This window comes from Equus przewalskii, chromosome 25, assembly GCF_037783145.1.
Source record: "Equus przewalskii isolate Varuska chromosome 25, EquPr2, whole genome shotgun sequence".
Lineage (NCBI taxonomy): Eukaryota > Metazoa > Chordata > Mammalia > Perissodactyla > Equidae > Equus > Equus przewalskii.
In genome coordinates, this window is record NC_091855.1 from 1,420,979 (window position 1) to 1,443,828 (window position 22,850).

The window sequence follows — 22,850 nt, forward strand, 5'->3', positions numbered from 1 at the left end:
TGATAGTAAATTTAATAATGTCAGTGATGTGAACTGTTTCAATTCTAAATGTGCAGAAATGTGTTTGACTGCATCTCTTCCTCTCTCTCTCTCTCCCTCTCTCTCTCTGGTACTACTACTGTCAGGAGTTTTTGTGGCAAATAAGCCCAAATACATAGATTAGAGCATATCATTCACGTGTGCCATGTGTATGCCAAAGTATGAGCACCCACAGCCAGGCCCCCTCTCACAGGTGGTCTGAATTTGCTTCTAGCTGGTCCTGTAAGCAGATTCAATATTTCATAAGCACTGCTCCATCTCATGCCTCCATTATTGACACCACATGGAAGTCAGGAAATTGGTTCTTTCTGGGAACAGTTTGCAGAAATATGCAGCCTGTCAGCCCCTTTCTCATGGGTGCATTAACAGAGCGGCTCACGATTACAAGTAACGAACCTCCTCCAGATGTGTGTAGCAACTCAGTTCCAACTTTATCTTCAGTCCCGAAGATGGACTTGACAAGATGGATTATTTGTGGCCGTATTGTAATAACTTTGTGAAATTGGAATTCCCAACGATTGTAATGGAGGGTGCAGAATCAGCAGCAGGGGACAGAGAATTTCTCCTTGCAGTAAACAATGTGAAAAGATAACAATAATAAAAAGAGCAAATCGGCTGTGGCATTTTCCTGCCTTGGACACTGACTCTTCCAGACTGTTCTAATTCTTTCCCTTTTATGATTCTGTTTATGTTACACACATTAAAGTTAGGTCATGTCTTTAATAAGATGGAAACTGGAAGTGAGGTTTGGAAATGACCGAATCAGGCTTCTTAACTTTTTTCTTCTCTTGGAGAGCTCAAAAACAACTGACAGAAAGGGATATACCAAAGAAAACAATTTTAATTGTCAGCTTCCATGGAAAATTCAATCCAGTCGTTCATTCATTTCCTTCCCAGTGCAGAGCCAGCACACTTCTCTCTGGATGGCTGGGGCTTAATTTAGCTGACAAATTTCTGAAGATATAACCAAGTTTCTAAGAGAAAGATTCGAACCATAGATGATGCATCCGCTCTCTCTCAGTCACAAAAGACCAAGAACTTTTCCAGGATAAAGTAACTGAAGGTAAATTTCTTGTGCATTTTATTGGTAGTGATGATTTCAAATGAGTATTCTCTTAAAGCAAGGCTGTCTTTAAGTCTTTCTTTTAAATCACAAGTCCCCTGCATTGATAGTTACAGAACTTGGTTCCTTTGGGAGTTGTTTGTCCATCTTCAGGGTTGACACTCTTATTTCATGTAGATGTTCTAGATAAAATTCCACGAGTCCAGCTGTAATGGTTTAGCATAGTGTTTGTACAGAGGGATTTCCTTTGTCATCAAAGAGATGGAATCAAAACAAAATTAGTCATTCTTGCATCTATTTATAGCCCAGCTATTATTCAGATGCATTGTAGAAGAATGATGTGGACAAGAATTTTTCTTTCTTTCTTTTGTAAATAAGATTCTTTTTATACACTGTGGATTTATCTTTGGTTGCTAACTTAGCACTGAACAAAAATATTACTACTTAAATGAAAAATTACTCAAGTCATCCCATCTCCATTTGCAAATTAGATGTTTGTCGGTACAATGCATGTGGGATGACCAGAAGTCATGGATGACATACGTGGAAGCGACAGGAGTAGGAAAGGGGGATTTGAAAAATTGTATGTACGGGCTGTTCATGACTAACAGTCCAAATCATGAGAGTATCAAAACAAAATTCTCCTCTTTTTATTTATTTTAATGCCAACGTTAAAGCTCACTTTCAAATTTAGTGAGAGTCTTAATTTAAGGCATTTGTATTCAGGGAAAATTTTAATAAATTAATTTGGTTTTCTTGGAGGTGGTGGGATGGGGGTAGAGGCCTTGGAGGCCTGTACTGGGACAAGTGAAGCAGTTAGACAAATTGGTTATATAAACTAGTTGCCAGACCCTGGGCCACTGAGTTTTCTTATTTCCACGTTTTGGTAGAGAGCTGACTTGAGAGGGATGCAGGTAGCTTGCTGGGTGGAAGGAGGTAAGAAGCAAGACTACTCTTTTTACTTCTATGGTCTATATGGTAATTAGGTTCATATAATCAAATTAGATGAAGTATGGGAAAAGTACTTTGTAAATTCTCAAATCCTCTGCTATTATTGATTGCTGCAGAATCTGAAGCAGCCCCTGTTATGTGATAGCCCTCAAATTCATGTTTCCTGGGTTATGTTAAATAAAATGAAAGAGTAGTTGGACAATAGCAAGTCGTAAATACAAGTAGAAGTTTGAGAAGGTTGGCAACTAGGGTTCTCTGTTTAAAACTTTCCTTTTAGCAGTGTTGGGTCAGCAGATGGCTTATTCTCACTGGCAACAGCATGGAAAAAGATTTGCTAGATATAAGAACAGTATATTCCGGCAACATTGTCCTCAAATTTTATACTTTTAAGGATGTTGGCAAACAGTGACATTAATGAATGGTTGCCAGGTACTGAATGTGAATGTCACTCCTGGTGGTTTTGGGGTAAATGTGTCTTTGTTTCCTATGTTTGCTAAACTTGCATTAGGCATTCCATTATTTTGAGGAGCTATTGAAGGTGCCTCCGGGGAGATCTGAAAATCATACAAATCCAGTGTATAAATATGAGCAGTCTGCACTGAGGACCAAAACAATTCTCCCTACAACTGTGTGGACGTCTGGCCTGACCCTGGGCAGTGGGCCTCCTTGGTGGTCGCTGGTAGGGATTCTGAGGGTGGGTAAAAATTTCAGGGCAAGAATTCTAGGGCTTTGAGTCCCACCAAAAATGTGGGACCAAGATTTCCTCCTCTCCCACAACCCATTCTTCCAGTTATTCTGAAGCTAGTTGGGAGGAGAGTAGGGTTGCATCACCTTGACTAGAAGATAAGAATTTGGGCAGGAGGAAGCTCTTGAGGAGAGCTCACCCTATGTGATTGGTGTGGTGTGTCTCACTCCTCCTGAGATGACAGCTGGGCTAGAACTAGAGGGGGTGGGTTCCAGCTCATGTGACCCATGGGAAGAGCATATGGCAGCCAGTAGTATCATCGCTGAGGCCTTTCTCAACCACACACAGAAGGAAGCCCAAAGGGAACAGTGGACCCAGGGCGAAGGAGATACCATAAGAAGTGAGTCCATGATAGCCATTCAGGCCTTGGTCCTCTTGGAAGGTCAGTGTCATGTGGACCACTAACACTAGCCACAACAGTGTGGCCCTGAGGCTGCCCAAATCACTACATCCTAGGAGTCCTTGGAAATGCTGAGTAAGTTCTAATTTGTTGAGTAGAGGTCAACAGCAGAGATGCCTGGGAAGCAGCAACACTCACAGTTAGAAGTTAGCACCCTTGTCAAGCAGGGCCTGTCTGGAGGCCTGGCGGAATAGTGACAGGGTCCAGGTCCCTGTGGAGAGGAACCTGGTGCGGGCTAGGTCAGTTGTAGGCACCCAATCAGTAATGTGGCTCAGAACAGGAAGAACTAGAATGCAAAGTTGGAACTGGGGAAGAAAGCCACGTTACATAGATGCGGTGGAATTTCAGCAGCGCCTGGGAAGGAGACCACAATCAGCAGACTTGGAGGCCCAACCAGATCCCTTCAGGGCCTGAGGATATCATACTGGTAACAGGAAATCGAATCCTAGGCTCTAAATACTGGTGGCAATGGGACTGTTGATGGCCCGCCATGCTGGGCAGTTAGAACCGGCTCAGGGTCTAGCTAGGCTGAACATGCAGGTTAAATCTTTAACACGTTTAGCTGGATGGAGCTGGGGCAGGCGCTCTCTCCTTGGAGGTAATAAAAGGTCTTCGTGACAAAGAACAGTTGGTGCCAATGTGAAAGCATTAGACTATTGTCAAGGGTATATTTGTAATGTTTCTGGGTGGCTCTTATACCAAGAGAAGTATCATAATGTCCCAGAATAAATCATGGGTTATTTATTTTGGGAAACATACGCTCTGAGCCAAAAATTAAAAATTAAAACACATGGTGTGACAAATATCAACCTATTAAAGAGGATAACTGGATCAGATACCTGCAATCAGGATTGTTTTGGAAATTAGGAGACCATGAGGCACCAAGATGTCCCTTGCAGATAGGGGGCTTTGCTCAGAATAGGAGGGAAAGTGTTTGCACGCAGGAGAATAATAGAGGCTGCATGTGACAGGTGCTTACCGGAGAATTGAGGAAAGGGAGAGAACTGATCCACTTGGGGTAATGAGGGAAGATTTCATAAAGGTGGCAGCATGTAATTGGAATTTGGTGGTTGTGTAGGCTTTGAACAAGGGACTATAAGTATGAGGGCCTTTCACGTGGAGGCACAGGATGAATGGAACCTACAAGTTTGGAAGCCAAACCTGTAGGAAGTACAATTCTCAGTAAGTAATTCATTTAGGGGGATGGGGTAAGGCAAGACTGGAAAGGTAGATTCTATATGGATCACGCTGAATGGAGGTTTGGCACTGTGCCATGTGCTGGGACTATAAAGAGGGAAAAGGTCAGGAATGAAGACATCCATTTAGGAAATGCAGATTTAATTGGAATTAATGCAGTTACTGAAGTCATTCATGGAAATAGGTGAAAGTATGTTCAGAAAGAGAGAAGAACTAAGGACCAAATCTTAGATTTCTATAGATGTAAGGAGACACTGGAGATTTATTCAGTAATATATTTAGGAGGAAACTGGGTGGTTCAGCATTAAGGCAGCCAGGATAGGAGTGGGTGTTAGAATGGAATACTGCTGAGAGGCTAGGGAAAAGAGAGATGGAGAGAAGACAATTGGAATTGCCTTTTTACATCTCTGTGTCTTTAGGAATGTGTTTTCAGGTAAGGAGGGTTAGGGATAAGGGTGAGGATGGAATCCGCAGTACAACAGATTATAGTCGTGGTTCTCAAAGTGTGGTCCCTAGACCAGCAGTGTCAGCATCACTTGGAAATTATTTCTGAAAATTCTGGGCCTCATCTAAGACCAATTGAATCAGGAAATCTGAGGATGGGGCCCAGCCATCTGTGTTGTATCAAGCCCTCCAGGTGACACGGATGGCTGCTAAAGTTTGAGAACCACTGTGTTATGGGAATGCACGATGAGGCTGTTGAGCCCTAGAGCCCCTAAGTGTTGGATCTGACTGTTGAAGGGTCCCTAGACCTAGGGTATAGTATTCTCAAAGGTTTCCTTGTTTTATCTTGGCAAACGTAGACTGCCTCTTCGTTATGATGGTATGATTTGAGGGGAGAAATATCAAACTTACAGCTTATTATTCTGCATATTATTGTTCAAGTCCATTGAGTCATTGGAGACATTTGGAATTCAAGACTTTTCCCTCCAGGCCAATTCTTTGGGATTGAGATGATTCTTTATACCAGGGATGATAAGCAGATTTTATCTTGTGTGCTATGTTTGATTAGGAATGATTGTCTGGAATTCTGTATTGAGATAAACTGGGAGGTCACGTCCTTCGGGTGAAGAACCATGATTAGCAACGTCTGCTATAGGCACAGAAGACAAGGAGTAGGGGCACACACATCATATATTTACCATCCCTGCCAAAAGCCTTTATCAGGATCCCCAGGACATGACACAATCTGGGAGGAAACAGAAGCCTGAGAAAGGACAAAGTTGTTGAGGAGGAGCTGAGGTGTGGGAAAGCATCTCACCATTTTTCCTGAGGCCTACCATGTTAGCTTCTAATCTGTGCTCCTGATACTTGACACCAACATCAATACCCACACCTTGGCAAAGTTCTAAGAAATGTAAGAAACCTTGGGGTTTAAGAAAAGAGAGGAAAAACCTGCTATTGCTCATTAGAAATGTGAGAAATTGCATAGTTGGGTTCTGCTGTTCTCTTCTGGAATCTACTTCTGCCTTTTGTTTTGCCTCCTGTACAGATATAGTATCCAACTGAGATTGTGGCCAGGAACAATAGTAACTGTTCTCCTGTGGGTCCTCCGGGCTCCCCAGGAAATGGCAGACCAGCCCTGTACCTGGGAAGCTTTGTGTATCCATCCACTTATATAAACAGTTGAGTTGGCTCACTGAGTGGTATTCCTTCATAGACAGCCTGTTATCCTACTTACCAGCCTAGTCAGGGGAGTTAAGTTATTTTACATATTTTTTGCCCTGTGGTAACATAGTGACCATTTTAAAGCAAAAAGTTTAGCGGATATCATGAAGCATAATTAACTGTGACACCTGGCATAAGGAAGAACCAAATAATATTATGTAAAGCATAGACTTAGGCTTCCTTGGAGTCAGCTGTGAACAAATGTTTTTCCTATTCAAACTTAAAAAATTGGAGTCAGTGACAAGTCTTTGGGTTTATATGAAAGATCATCTACTCAACTGGCAATATAAATAATGAACCTGGGATGTAGCTGGAAGAATACGGGATGGAGGGACAGGAAAATGGAGTTTTAGTTTTGGCTTTAGCACTACTTTCGTGTTCTTGGACAAGTCTCTTAATCTCTCTTGGTCTCAACACCTGGATCTGGAAAATAAAAGGATGGAGCAAAGGGCTCTTTAAGGTCCCTTCTAGTTCTAGGATATTAGTTGTATATCTGGGTTTGTCATTTATTTGACTTGAACATGCCTCTGTCCTGGATTCATTGGGTTGAGTGTCTAGTCTTGCTGCTGGTTCTATTTTCTCTTCTTGCTAGGGAATGTTTATTCTTTAGCTCCAGTTGTCTGAGCCAATCTCTCGCTACATATTCTCCTAAACACTGCTCTGTGATACCCTACCTGTTGGAAAAGCAAATAAAACGTCTTTGTGGTATAATTTAAAATAAAATGAAAAGCCATACTCATTTCAAAAGGTCACCCAGAATGTCTGAAATTTCTGTTATTTACTCCTTTGGTTTAAAGCATTCAAGTCTTGCATATCCATTAACTTACACTACCTGAGGTCGTACGATATGAAATGCATTGTGCTAGGAGGCACAGACCTAATCTCTGCTCTTAGAGGTTTACAATCCAACAAATACATTATCTGAAAGGAGTCACATGATGATAACACCTCTAGAGTTATTTTTGCTCCTCTAGAGCAAAGGAGTAAACACTGGAAGCAAAATGTTATAGTGAAAGTAAACTACTATGGTGGAGGATGGATTCCATTCTGGGATCCTGCTTTGCATCTGTGGTTGGGACCTAAACAAACGACACATATATAATTTTTCCAATGCTGTGGGAAGTAAAGAAAAATATGAATTCCAATTTGAAAAGAAATACATCTTCTCTATTCCATAGGTAACTTAAATTAATTCTTAACACACTCTTTCAAGTAGAGATGTTACCAACTCTCCTTTAAAGACACAGTCATGGAGAAAATACCCAATTTGTGTGTTACAGTTCTCAGGCACCATTATCCCTTTAGGTGTGCCAAATGAACCAACCCTGCCCACGTAGTATTTATTTGCTTAGGGAATCTTTATCCATAGGGCAAAGATAAATGTCAGCCCAGGTAACATTTCATCCTCAATTAGCAGAAGTCAAATGAATGAGATGTCAGTACATTTTGCTCATAAAAATCAATGGGTAGAAACTAGGGCAAAATGCTCAGTCATCGACTGTCCTGAGAGGGTGAATATGTGAATCTTACACCCTGTGTTAGTACTAGTACTTACTGTGTATTATTACTTTCTTCTACCAGTACTTACACACCATTGGAATCAAGGGCTGTTGAACTTTTAGAGAACACCATTCTAAACATTAGACAGAGAATATCTTACACTTTTAGCTGGATTTTTAAAAGCAAACAAAATAATCAGACTTTGTGCTTGGGAATTGCTGAGCCATTGGGAGGCATATAAAGGTATAGATTAGCCCCAGGGTTTCAGAAAGAGGCAGAGTACGCAAGCAGGACTCTGAAAGAACTCGTGCACTTGTAAATTTGGCAGGCCTCAGCCAGACCAGAGGAACTGCTGAGAATGTTGAGAGAGCCAGGGAAAGAATTTGCTTATTTCTGCCACCTGAAAGAGGGAAAAGATAATCCAAATGACAGGCCTCCAGCAGGATGGTGGTTCAGCACTCGCAAAGCAGTGAGACTGGGAACCACCTGTGGTTGGTAATGGAAAGCAAACGTCTTTGTTTTTTTTATTTTTAAGTACTATTTTGGGCTTCATAGCTCAAGTGAAATGCCAGCAGCAGAGAGGTGGACAGTTGCTTATGTGACATCAAGAATGAGTCCTTACAACTCATACACAGTCCAGGGTCCCCATCAATTAGAAAGAGTGAATGTACTGGACTAAATTCAAAGAACAGAAATTCAAAAATATAATACCTGGCTTAAGAAAACAGATTAAGAGACCTAAATATGTTTGACTTGGACGAAGAATTAGAAAATGGGATAGGATAGCCTTCTGCAGGTCCTTGAGGAGCTGAAACTCAAACTAAATAAGGAGAGGAATTGTTTGGGATGGTGTACAGAGGCGCAGCTATGCCTGACATGATGAAATTGAGAAAAGGAAAACTCAGCCTGAATGTCAGAAAAATATTTCTTATACAAGTTCTATAAATCTGCCAAGGGAAGTGGTGAAGTCTTGTTACTTGAAATCACTTAAAACTAAATTGGAGAAACCACTCATATTTTTTTAGTCTTCCCTGTCCCCACCTTTTCTCTATCTAAAAATCTATGATTTCTTTGTCTCACCGGTATTTGCAAGTTCCCTAAATTAGGTGTTCCCTGTGAAAATCTTGAAGGTATTTTATATCTATTTTTAATTTTAAAATAAATAATGAGTTACATTCACTGGGAAAAAATCACCAGATGCTTAGTACATTTTTCCTCCTTCCAGACTTAAGTCTTTAAACTGCTTTGTTCAAGCTTATTTGGGTACAGGCTTTGGTTGTTTGTTTTAACATTTAGAATGCAATTGCAACAAGAATAATTTTGAGTGAATATTTCAAAGTGCTTTAAAGTAAAAGAACTCTCATGGAATTAAATCAGTACTCAGTAACAGAAGGGAACTTGGAAAATTCACCAATACATGGTAATTAAACAACACATTCCTAAATAATCAGTGGGTCAAAAAAGAAATCTCAAGAGAAATTAGAAAATACTTTGAGATGAATGAAAATAAAAACAACACAGCAAAACTTATAGGATGTAGCTAACTCAGTGCTCAGGGAAAATTTATACCTATAAATGCCTATATTAAATAAGAAGAAAGACCTCAAGTCAATAACCTAATTTCTCCCTGAAGAAACTAGAAAAAGAAGAGCAAACTAAACCTAAAGCAAGCAGAAGGAAGGAAATAAAGACCTGAATGGAAATAAAATAAAATAGAGAATAGAAAAATAATAGAAAAATCAATGAAACCAAAAGTTGGATCTTCAAAAAGATCCACAAAATTGATAAACATTTAGACAGATGGACCAAGGGTAAAAAAGAGAGAAGACTCAAATTACTAAAATCGAGAACAAAAGAGGGAAATCACTGCTGACCTTACAGAAATGAAGAGGGTTAAATGGAATACTATGAACAACTGAATGCCAACAAATTAGATCGTTTAGATGGAATGGACAAATTCCCTGAAAGACACAAGTTACTGAAACTGCCTCAAGAAGAAAAAGAAATTTGAATAAACCTGTAATAAGTAAAGAGACTGAATTAGTAATTAAGAACCTTCCCACAAAGAAAAGCCTAGAACCAGATGACTTCACTGGTGAATTTTACCAAACATTTAAATAATAATTAACACTAATACTTCACAAACACTTCCAAAAAACAGAAAAAGTAAAACTATTTCTATTTGTAGACAATATGGTTTTGTATATAGAAAATCCTAAGGAATCTACCAAAAAAAAAGACTATTAGAAATAATAAACAAGTTCAATAGGGTTGCAGGATATAACACCAATGTACAAAAATCAATTGTGTTTTTATATGCTAATAATAAACATTCCAAAAATGAGATTAAGAAAACAATTCAATTTACAATAGCATCAAAAGAATAAAATACTTAGGTATAAATTTAACAAGAAAGTGTAAAATTTGTACACTGAAAACTATTAAATATGATGAAAGAAATTAAAGAAGATCTAAATAAGTGGAAAGACATCCCATAATCATGAATTGGAACACCTGATATTGTCAAGATGACAATACTTCCCAAATTGGTCTACAGATTCAGTTCTATCCATATCAAAATTGTAACTTGCTTTTTTCTTTTTTGCAGAAATTGATAAGCTGATCCTAAAATTCATGTGGAAATGCAAATAGCCAAAACAATCTTGAAAAAGAACCAAGTTGGAGAACACACACTTCTCAATTTCAAAACTTACTACAAAGTATAGTAAACTAGACAGTGTGGTACTGGTGAAAGGATAAAAATATAGATGAATGGAACAGAATTGAGAATCCAGAAATATACTCTCACACTTATGGGTAATTGATCTTTGCCAAGGTGCCAACAAAATTTGATGGAGAAAGAAGAGTCATTTCAACAAATGGTACTGGGAATCTAGATATCCACATACAAAAGAATGAAGCTGGATGCCTACCTCACACCTCATACAAAAATTGACTCAAAATGGGTCATAGACATATATTTAAGAGCCAAAACTATTAAACTATTAGAAGAAAACATGGAAGTAAATCTTCATGACCCTGAGTTAGACAATGGGTTTTCAAATATGACACGAAAAGCACAAGCAACTAAAGAAAAAATAGATAAATTGGACTACATTAAGATTAAAGACTTTTGTGTTGCAAACAATACTATCAAGACAATTAAAAGACAACCAGCAGAATGGGATAAAATATTTGTAAATCATATATCTGATAATGGGCTTGTATCCAGAACGTATAAAGCATTCTTACAACTCAATTATAAAAAGACAAATAACCCGACTAAAAAATGAGCAAAGAATCTGAGCACATGAAAAGGTGTTCAACATCATTAGTCATCAAGGAAATGAAAATGAAAATCAAAATGAGATACTACCTCAACTCACTTGGATGGTTATAATAAAAAACGCAGATGATAACTGTAGCTGAGGAAGTGGAGAAATTGGAACACTTACACATTGTTAGTGGGAATGTAAAACGGTGCAGCTGCTGTGGAAACAGTTTGGCAGTTCTTTAAATGTTAAATATAGAGTTAGCATATGACTCAGCAATTCCACTCCTAGGTATATACTCTAGAGAATTAAAAACACACATCCACACAAAAACTTGCACACAAATATTCATAGTGGCATAGTTTATAATAGCCCACAGTGGAAACAATCCACATGTTCATCAACTTATGAATGGATAAACAAAATGTGGTATATACACACAGCAAAATATTATTTTGCAATAAAAAGGAATGAAATATAGATATATGCTGCAATATGGATGAAACTTGAAAACATGCTGAATGTGAGAAGCCACTCTTGAAAGACCACCTATTGTATAATTCCATTAGGCAAATCTATAGAGACAAAAGTAGATTACTGGTTGCCAGGGCATGAGGGTGGAGGGGTGCGGTTGGGAGTATGAGAATGTTCTAAAATTAGATTGTGGTTGCACAACCCTGTGAATATGCTATAAACTGTTGAATTGTACACTTTACATAGTGAATTGCATGGTATGTGAATTACATCTCAATAAGCTGTTAAGAAAAAAAAGAAAAAAGGACTCCATATACTGGACATCACTAAAGCTAATTATGAAAATGTGGTTCCCTCGATCTTAAAATAGAAAAATTTCTCACACTTTTTCTTCCACCCTCTCTCCCTCTCTTTATCTTTCTATCTCTTTCTCACTTCCTCTGTCTCTTATGACTTATTCCACAAAAGACGTAATTTATGACTCTGACTTTTAGATGACTGACTTGGTGAAATTAAGGAAAGCAAAACTGAAGCTGGAAGTCAGGAAAAATATTTCTTACACAGTTTCCATAAATTTTCCAAGAGAAATGGTTGAAGTTTTGATACCTGAATTCATTTGAAACTAGACTGGATCAGCACTCGCCTATTCCAGTGGGTGGGATAGGAAGGAGGGTGACATCATGATCCATCACCATGAAGTGCAGCGGGAGGCTCAGGTTGGGGCTTTGGTCCAGAGACTGGGGGAGAGACATTGCCACTCCTATCAAGAATAGATTGAGTTCCTTTCTGCCAGGCAGAGGATCAGAAGGGAACTTAGTATAGTGGCACCCCCATCCCCAATATTGCAATGAAACATTCCAAATGATGTCCTGATGTTCCAGAAATGGAGGAAAACCTTTTTGTAGCTACCTAAAATATAACAGAACATAAAACCTGACAGTTCATGGGAAAAAGAACCCTTTGTAAATTATGAAATGCAAAATGACGTGGAGGAGAGGAGGGCAGGATAGAAAGTAAATACAGTGTCGTCTCCTACCACTATGAATCAGACTCTTCTTCACTAGGCAATTTTTTATACCACATATGAGGTCAGCAAGTCAGAGAGAAGCTTTGCTCTCACAAAATCTTTCCTACCTACTTTGCTGATGCCTGGCATTCCTTTGATAAGAAACATGGTCTTTCACTCTATACTTAAAGCTAGTAGACCTGAATGTGTGATAATAATTGAGAGTTAATACTCAAGAGTAACTGTTTTCATCAAGGGGTACCAGATGGTAAAGCTGTTCCTTCCATGCTGTGGCCTGAAGGATTGAGAAAGCATGAAGACCCTGAGTGCTGAGGGGGCAGAATTGGGAAAAGAAGATGGTGGCAGGCTTTGAGTGTTATGATGATAAGTTTAGTCCCAGATAAGAAAAGATTCCTGAGCAGGATAGTAACATGATGAAATCAATGGCTGAGGTCATTTTGATAGCATATTCAACAGATGAGATTGGGCAAGGTGACAAGGCAAAGATGCTGCCATAATCCAGACTTGAGGGGGTTAGAAATATTGGAACAGAGTTGTGTCTGCAGAATTGGAAAGAGAGGGACAGCTTTAGGGGAGATAGTAGAAAAAAATTTCCACCTTGAAGGTGGTTCACTCTAAGAGTAGCACAAACCCATAGGAACTGGGAGAAGGAATTACTCTACTCATTTAATTCTCTTCTGCCACCTTCCTTGAAAATCCTTCCACAGTTCCTCAATGCCTTCAAGGTAAGGTCCAAATTTCACAACCATGTTATGAGGTTCTTGACAATCTGGTTCCTGCTCACTTCTCCAACTAATCTCTCCTCGCTGCTCACCTTGAACTCAATGCTCCAGCCACTCTGAATGACTCTTTCCACTTCTGAGTTTTGTAAGGAATGCCTCTCCCTGGGATATTCTTTCTTCTTTTTGCACCTACCCTCCATGTGTTCCACTCAAATTGGGGTATTTCCTTTGCATACTTGATATCTCAATTTAGACATCACTCTGGAAAGAATCTTTCCTGACAATCCTCTCTCCCATCTATCCAGGCTAATTGTCTCTCCCCTGTGTCTCTTTATTACCCTGCCTAGCACAACAGCATCCTACTTCAGCACAAACTATTCTGTACTGAATGACTCTCCAAGTTTTGGTGGGAACAGAAATCACCCCAGTGATGACTAAATATAGACTCCAGGTCCCAGACCAAAGGCTCGGACTCAGCAGAGGTTGGTGGCGCCTACACTTTTAGAAAGACTGCTGATTGTAATTGGTTGTTTCCTTATTAGAATCTCAGACTGGACTGTGGCTCTAGGAGACCAGAGGCCATTAGAATCCTAACACCCAACACAGAGTCTGATATGATACAGATAGTCATTAGGTAATTGTCGAATAAGTGAATAAATGATGTGAGAACAGGAAGAGTAAAAAATGACTCAAGACTGCAAGCTTAGGGAACAAGGGCATAATGGGAAAAACTGGAAAAGGTGTCTCTTTGTGGGAGAAAATGATGAATACCCACACTCTAATTTCAGACAACAGGAGGGGACTCTGAGGCGGGCCTTACCCTCTGTGCCTCCTATCTGGCACTGACTGCAACGTGGAAAACGGCCCAGCCCTGCTTACATTACCTGTGCGTTCCCAAGGACACAGATGTGTGTTTTCCCCAAAGGCAGCATATAATTTTGAGAATTGCAATCATTTTTTCCATATTATTTTGAAAGCTGTAAAATAATTTTAGATGCTATAGTAATTCTAGGTCTTTGATTACCCTTGACATTTGAAGTTTGATTCAAAACATCACACACCTTTCAGCCCAGATCTTGGCAAGTTAATGATATATTGCTGCAGGAAAGTGCTCATTTACATAGGGTGGGAATTTTTGGTAATGTTATCTTACCGTGGCTTTTGTTTGAGGATACAGCTGAAATACAGTTTGTCAGTATAAAGGCAAAAGATGAAGAACTGGGCAAAATAATGAAGCTTGCTAGTATTTATGGAAGTCAGCACTGTCATGCAATCCGTGTAAGAACTCTCTAAACCCATGGTGACTTTTCTAGCCCGGAATAAAAAGGAAAACGTCCAGCTAAATGAGTCCAAAGGCGGTTTTTAGAGCTTGAGCATCCTTTCCCCATTTCCTTCCTCCAGCCCTCATCCTTGGTTTCTAAATGGCAGGATTCACACAGAACTCATCACTAAAACTGCCCTGCTAACCCTCTTAAAAACTCTTTAGGCTTTTAACTGGCAAAATTGACTTTAAGAAGAATAATGTCTTTATAAAGTAGGCAGTCAACAAATCCAGCCAATGCCATTTGGTACTTCTCACGGTATACTGAGTCATAGTGATTTGTGTATTCTTCTTAAGATTCCCTAGTAGGTAATAAGCATCTTGAGGCGATGGGACAGATATCCTTCCCAGCACCTAATGTAATGTTTTACATTGACTAAGTGCTTAATAAGTATCTGTGGAATGGCTAAATTCATCTGTAGCATCTTTTTGGTGATTGTTAGCTGGTTAGTGTGCAGTACTGGGCATGTACAGCTTAGTGAATACTGTTTGAATTAAATGTAGTGACATCGTCTTCTGGCACCTCTCTAGTATTTATTTTTCTGGGGATGAGCAGCTCATCATGCCCAAGTCTTAGGCACCTTCTCCTGGCAGGTGTGTTGTCTTCAGGCATGGACAGTGCTGAGTCTGGAAGCATTATTAGCTTCTCTGAGTAAGTGGAGAACGTCTGGTTGAAAGAGGTTGAGAGACAACAGCTGAGGTTCTGTGACACGTTGATGGCAGAGAGAAGGCCAGGAACCTTCCTGACCAAATAGGTGACTTGGAAGCAATTACAAACAGCCAGCTTTTTAATGAGCAGACATTTTCTTACAAGAAACTTGGCCTTAATCTTCTTTTACAGTTTTCTGAATTGGAAGATTTTATTCTGTCTTCTTTCCTTTCACTGGCTTCATATAGGAACCTCTGCTTACAAATCCTCTGTTCTTTTTAATAATAGTTTTACAGTAAGGTTTCTTCATCCTGGGGAATCCAAAAACCCACACTATGCTATATTTAGCTTCCTGCCATCTCCCCACCGCGTCCTCCCCTGCCACACGCTGCTCAACATCACTGTGAATTCCCAGCTGGAGGGAGGTGCCGTTCCATCGGCCTGTTTGAAGATATCATCCTTTCTTTCCACAATAGCTTAATGCTTTCTTCTTCTCCCAGTGATCCTTTATGTACTACCTCCTCAAACTCAAGGAAAACTTTTCTGCTGATTCTAAAACATATTTTTTGGGGGGAGGGAGTGTTTGTGTGTTTTCACTGATGAAGTTCTCTTGACTGAGAACCATTATGAGAAAGGTCTCCCACCTTGATTACATGTCAATGTTTAAAATAGGCTCACGGTATCATTGTACCCCAGCTCGTTGATCTAGCAACACAGTGATGAGACACACTGGCACATTGCTATAATCACTGCCCTATTCTGAAAATATGTTATGTAATATTTTCTTGAACTCTCCTATTCCACAGAAAGTGCTGGAGCAGCAGCCAGTCCAGCAGCCAGCACCTGCAGTCGCTGGCAAGGTGTGCTTGGCAGGTCTACCAGCCAGACGCCATCTTTTATCCTGTTCCAGTAAGAGTGTCTGGGTGGCAAGCTGGCTTCCTGCTGACATATGAATCTGTCACCGGCCCTTGGAGCATTCCTGGAAGCCTGGACTAGGCCTGGCTGCTAACCACCACCTCCAGGGAAGGAGGTGGACTACCCCGTCCCTTCTCTGGGACATAGTAACTGTGTGGTAGAATTCTCTTTTAGGATTGGAGAGCCTTTCTGAAGGCTGAATGCCTGCCCCTTTTGGTGATGCTGTGTCTACCCAGACCACTTTGACTCATCTCTCGGTGCCTTCCCATCCTCTTATGCAGAAGCAACCTCCAAATCTGAGCTGATTCTCCTGTGCTTCTGCTTTGTGATGGGAACACTTGGAGCCTGAGTCTGCCAACCAAGTGGCTTTGGGAATGTAGATGGCTCTATTTCTTTTTTGGTCCAGAATGTGCTGAAGAGTCTAAACTGGCCCCTGTGAAGGCCAAATCAGCATGAACAGTCTTAATTTTTCGCTTCATTTAAAATGATTTCCTATGCTTAGGAGATACTTAGAAGAAGTATTCTTATTGAGTTCCTTTGCGAGTAGGCACTTGTCCAGGCAAAAAGATCCCCCTTAAGTAGATAGTAATGAGGCTGTCTCATAACTTCTACCATTATTATACTTTGTATTGGTAGATTAGGCAGAAAGTAATAAAAAGTCTAGCCCTTTAGTAGAGAAGTGTAAGGCTTTAGAGTCAAGTGGCCAAGAGTTTGACTCCTGTTTCTATACTTACTAGAAGTAATGTAGATTATAATAATAATAATATAATAATAATAGAGATGAGTATGATATACTATAGTAATATAGATAATAATGGATAATATAAGTAATTATATTAATTAATAATTATATTAAATATAATTAATAATATAATTAATAAATATAATTACTTATTATATTATCTAGTATAAGCAATAGATAATATATAAGTAATACAGATAATCATAACCTTTGAGAGCACTGCATTTGAAGACCAAATATAAAAATGTATGAAATGTACTTAACACAGCACCTGACACAAAGTTAATACTATTTAGTGCTTTAAGAATATATTTTCTGGTCCCTTTACAAGTCATCATGGACGTGTGTCCACACTCTTCAGTGTTACTGGCAGTTAGCGGGGATGGCAGAAGTGCCTTAAGTAAGTTGGTTTGAGGTTGAACTTCCTTGCTTGAGTGGCTGCACAGACTCATCTTACTGTTGTGTAACTTAAATTTTTCAGCTTTAACCTTGATGACAGGTTTGTGTAACATGCCGCCAGCCCCCTGTAATTGTGGTTGGACAAAAAGAATATATGGGATAATGATATGACTTTTCCTCACTCCTTGCTCAATATTGTGGTATAAAAAGAAGAGTCCTCTCCAGGAAGCACTTTCAACATGGCAGAGCACGCATGTTGGCTTGTCTTAGAACACATCGTTCTTGGATTCTGCTCCTGGTGGACTTGTTTAGACCTGATGGGCTGAGGTTCCCCACAGGAGATGATTAGAATTCAGTTCTATGCAAGCAAGTGCGATTCATGGCCCCTGAAGATTTTGCAGAAATGCTAATGTCTGTGAAGTCCTCTAAAGTTCATATTTTCCATGCATCTGGAAATTCCAGTTACCAAACTTGAATTGTCATTCTTTGACCACAATTTCCATTTCTTTAGTGGTAGCTAGTGTGAGACTGCTCTTGATTAAGGGCTCATGTCGTCCTTCCAAATTCCTCCTTCACTAATCTTTATTTGCCTAGTAAACTGATGGGCTCCCTAGAGTTTTTGTTGCAATCCAGGAAGAAAGTCTAAGTGTCCGTGTGTTCTCTCTCCCAGTCTGGTGCTGAGTTGGCCACCATTTCCTTTTCTTTCACCCACTTCATCAGTGATGCTTTCAAGGGCAACGGAAGCCCACACTAGAGCTTCTAAGACTTTAATGTGCACACAGGTCTCGTGGTGTCTTTATTAAAATGCTGATTCTGATTCAGGAAGTCTGAAATCAGCCTGTGATTTTGCATTTCCAACCACTTTTCAGGTGATTCCCCTGCTGCTGGCATGCAGATCAAGAGCTCAAGTATAACTTCATCCTAAGTTACACATGGAGTTCCCTAGGGATTCAATTCTGCAAACATTTACGGAGCTTTTCAGCAAATCTAGCTATTTTTTCTCTCTGAATCCTCAGGTGGAAGTTTCTGATCATTTTATCTTTCAGCAGTACTAAACGCTGTAGATTTATCCAGCCTTAACTTAGCTCCATTTCCCTTGATTAGTTTATCTTATGTTCATATTTATCATCCGCTTAGAATTTCGGTCCTTGTCTGTGGAGCTGTTGCTGGGACAAGGAACATATATGTAAACAGAAATGTATAGTCAGCAGCAGTAGCTCTCCTGGGGCTGTTTCGCTTTTGCTGACCTTTGGATTTTGAGTTCCTTTTGTTGATTTTGCCATCAGGGTCCTGGTTTTGTCAAACTCATTGATATGTACTAGCTATCTGAGTCCCTTTTTGGGGTGCCTACTGTTGGCACTTTCCTCGATAACTCTAACCTGCATAAAAAGTGCTCTTAATCTTTTTTTGTCATCTGCTCCATTGTTTTATAGGCACATAGAAGCCAGCTGGGATTCCTTTGGCTATCCCATTTGATGAGACAACGAACAAACAAACCCAGTGAACATGCTTAAAAACATCTCCCTCACTTCGTCTTTTTGAAAACTGGGGACGCATCTAAGACCATGTGAAAGATGGAAATTTAGGGTACCCCTATTTCTTTGGAGTTGAGTGAAGTGATCTGAAGTTCACTAAACACCAAGTCTTTTGGTTAGAAGCACAAACTCTAGCATTGACAGTACTCTCCCGACTCTTCCTCTTTTCCTGGTTGTCAATTCATAATTCCCATCTCATAAGCGCTTTACTAGATTACCTAGAATTAATAACTCATGCAATTAAAAGTAGGTTACTAAATTATTAGGTTGCTTATTTGAGATCTTTTTTTTAATGTAGGCATTTATTGCTATAAATTTCCCTCTTAGAGCTGTGTTTGCTTTTGGTGGTGAGCACGAGGTAGTCTATACAAGTGCCAAATTATAATGATGTACACCTGAAATTTATATAATGTTATAAACCATTGTTACCTCAGTAGAAAAAAATAATAATGAAAGAACCACATTTGCTGCATTCCATGTTTTGGTATGTTGTGTTTCCATTTTTGTTTCCTTCAAGATTTTTTTTTTTGATTTCTCTTTTGATTTCTTCTTTGACCCATTGGTGGTTCAAGAGTGAGTTGTTTAATTTCCACGTATTTATGCATTTTTCAGTTTTCCTTCTGCTATTGATTTCTTATTTTATACCATTATGGTCAAGAAAGATACTTGGTATGATTTAAAGTTTTTAGAATTTGCTAAGACTTGTGACCTAACATATGATCTATCCTAGAGAATATTCCATGTGCACGTGAGAAGAATGTATATTCTGCTGCTATTGGATGGAATATCCTGTGTAGGTCTGTTAGGCTCATTTGGTTGAAAGTATAGTTCAAGTCCAATGTTTTCCTAATTGATTTTCCATCCGGATGATCTATCCACTGGGGTATTAATGTCTTTTATTATTATGGTGGTGTTGTCTATTTCTCCCTTTAGATCTGTTGCTATCTGCTTAATATATTTAGGTGCTCTGATGTTGGGTGCATATATATTTATGATTGTTATATCGACTTGACGAATTGACCCTTTATCATTATATGATGACCTTTTTTTTCTCTTGTTACAGTTTTTAACTTAAAGTCTATTTTGTCAGATATAAGTATAGCTACCCCTGCTGTCTTTCGTTTTCCACTTGTATGGAATATCTTTTTCCATCCCTTCCCTTTGAGCCTATGTGTGTCCTCAAAGCTGAAGTGAGTCCCTTATAGGCAGCATATAGTTAGGTCTTGCGTTTTTCTTTTTTTAATCCATTCAGCTACTCTATGCTTTTTGATTGGAGAATTTAATCCATTTACATTTAAAGCAATTATTGGTAAGTAAGGACTTACTAATGCCATCCTATTAGTTGTTTTCTGGCTGTTTTGTAGTTCCCTTTTTCCTTTCTCTCTTGCTGTCTTCTTTTATGAGCTGATGGTTTTCTGGAATGATATGCTTTGATTCCCATCTTTATCTTTTGTGTATCTACTGTAGGTGTTTGCCTTGTCGTTACCATGAGGTTTACAAAAATATAGATATAACAGTCTACTTTAAGCTAAGAACAACTTAATTTTGATTACATGTAAAAACTAAAACCTTTTACTACCACTCCTCACATTTTATGTTTTTGATGTCACAATTTACATCTTTTTATATTGTGTATCCATTAGCAAATTATTTTAGCTATAGTTTTTTTAAAATAAATTTTGTCCTTTCAGCTTTGTACTGGAGTTAAGTGACTAATACACCACCATATTACAGTATTAGAGTATTCTGAATTTGACTATACTTTACCTTTACCAGTTTGTTTTATATTTCCATATTACTAATTAGTGTCCATTCATTTCAGATTGAAGAACTCCTTTCAACATTTCTTGTAAGGCATGTTTAGTGGTGATGAACTCCCTCAACTTTTGTTGATCTGGAAAAATCTTATTCTCTCCTTCATTTCTGAAGAACAATTTTTTGGGGTAAAATACTCTTGGTTGGCAAGTTTTTCTTTCAGCCCTTTGAATAGGTCATCCCACTCTCTTCTGGCCTGCAAGATTTCTATTGAGAAATCCACTGATAGCCTTATGGGGTTCCTTTTTATGTGAAATTTTTTTTTCTCTTGCTGCTTTTAAAATTCTCTTTGCCTTTCATTTTAGGCAGTTTTATTATAATGTGTCTCAAAGATGATCTCTTTGGACAGAATTGGTTTGGGGGCCTATGAGTTTCATGAGCTTGGATATCTAAATCTCTTTCCAGATTTCTAGACTCAAAAATCCAAGATAGGGACCGGCTCCGTGGCTGAGTGGTTGGATTCATGCACTCCGCTGCAGTGGCCCAGGGTTCGGATCCTGGCCGTGGACATGGTGCCGCTCATCAGGCCACGTTGAGGTGGCGTCCCACGTCCCACAACTGGAAGGACCTGCAACTGGGATGTACAACTGTGTACGGGGGGGGGGGGGGAGGGTTTGGGGAGATAAAGCAGAAAAAAGAAAGATTGGCAACAGTTGTTAGCCCCGGTGCCAATCTAAAAAAAAAAAAATCCAAGATGCTTGAGGAGTGACATCAGCAACATGGTGGAGTGAGCCATTTTCTTTGTCTCACCCCTTCGAACTACAACTAATTAGACATTCATCGGTCATCTAAGGCTATTCACACAGCATCTCAGGATGTCTGAGAGACTCATGCTGCTATACATCGGAAGGTGGATGGACTTCCCTCTGGGAGAGGTGGAGATAGGTGAAAACTCTTTGGCCCCCGGACAGCCTAGTACCTGCAAGTGACTTTCTACCAGCTGACACACTCATAGCATCGCCACAGCACCAAGGGCGAGCATCTGCGCGCATCGGCAGTGTGACAGTGGAAACAGGTGAGTACAGCCCTACCTGAGACCCCTGCGATTGCTCCATACCCCAGTGGGAAAATCCACAGTCCCACAGCAGCTGCAAGCCTCTACTTGGCATTAGTGGAGAGGCCCTGCCCAGCATTCAGAATGTTGGGAGGTCTTGGGGTGAAAGGAACCTGGCTGGCCCAGCAGCCTGCCAGCTGCCTCTAATACACAAAATCCTGCTGTGACCCCGAGGGGGCAAGAGAGACCCAGAGAGACCATTTGAGTGGGCAATGGCAAGTTGGAGCCCCACTGAGACTGCTCCATGGTCCAGGGAGAAAATCGACAATCCCACAGCAACTGCAGGGAAAGCCTCTGTGCAACATTAGTGGAGAGGCCCCTCCCAGCAATCACAAGGCTGGAAGGCCCTTGGGCAGAAGTAGCACAGCTGGGTGAGCTAACCACAGACTGCAGTAGATACCCATAGCTCTTCTGTGGCCCATAGTGGACAAGTGAGATCCTGTGGGCCCTGACAGTGGCAGAGCTGTGAGTCTAGGTGAACCTGCTCCTGACCACTGTGAAAGCCCATAACACTGCTGCAGACCCTAAGGAGAGAATGTGTCTAGGCAGTCTGTGACAATAGGCACCAGCAACCTGAGGCCCCCTTGCGATTGTCCCCACAGCTGATGAGAGACCCCACAGGGCCACTGTGATCACGAGGAGGGGCCCAAGTCTGGTCAGCAACAGCTGACAGGGATCCTGGTCAGTGCAGATTACACAACTGCTGTCCCTCCCCCAGTAGAAGCAAGTGGAAGCAATAACTAAACTCTATCTATGTGCAGAGGCACAAATACATGCCATTAAGTGGTATGAAAAAATATATTAAATCTCCAGCACAGAAGGAAAATGACAAGTACCCAGGAAACAATCCTGAAGACACTGAAATCTATAACGTAAATGACAATGAATTCAAAATAACCAACATTAAAAAACTTAGTGAGATAAAAGAGAATACTGATAGACAACTCAATGAGTTCAGGAGCTATGTCACAAAAGAGCTTGATACTATAAAGAAGAGCAAATCAGAAATGTTGGAGATGAAGAACACAATGGAGGAGATTAAGAAAAATCTGGACTTTCTGAACAGTAAGGTCGATAATATGGAAGACAGAATTAGCAATTTGGAAGATAGGAATATAGAAATGCTGCAGATAGAGGAGGAGAGAGAACTAAGACTAAAAAGAAATGAAGAAACTCTCTGAGAAATATCCAACTCAATTAGGAAATGCAACATAAGGGTTATAGGTATCCCAGTGGGAAGAGAAGGAGAAGGGGGCGGAAAACCTGTTCAAAGAAATAATGGCTGAGAACTTCCCAAACCTGGGGAGAGAGATGGAACTCCAGGTGACAGAAGCTAATAGATTGCCAAACTGTATCAATGTA

The 22,850-nt window shown here is 39.9% G+C and overlaps 1 long non-coding RNA gene across 1 annotated transcript in view; it reads left to right on the forward strand.

Annotated features, from left to right (window-relative positions):
* The first annotated feature begins 919 nt into the window (after positions 1–919).
* The window catches only part of LOC139079400 (uncharacterized), a 102,573-nt gene continuing 80,642 nt past the window's right edge, over positions 920–22,850 (forward strand). The window contains exon 1 of the long non-coding RNA XR_011533011.1: positions 920–1,102. This is a non-coding gene — a long non-coding RNA (uncharacterized lncRNA). The remainder of the gene's footprint in view (positions 1,103–22,850) is intronic.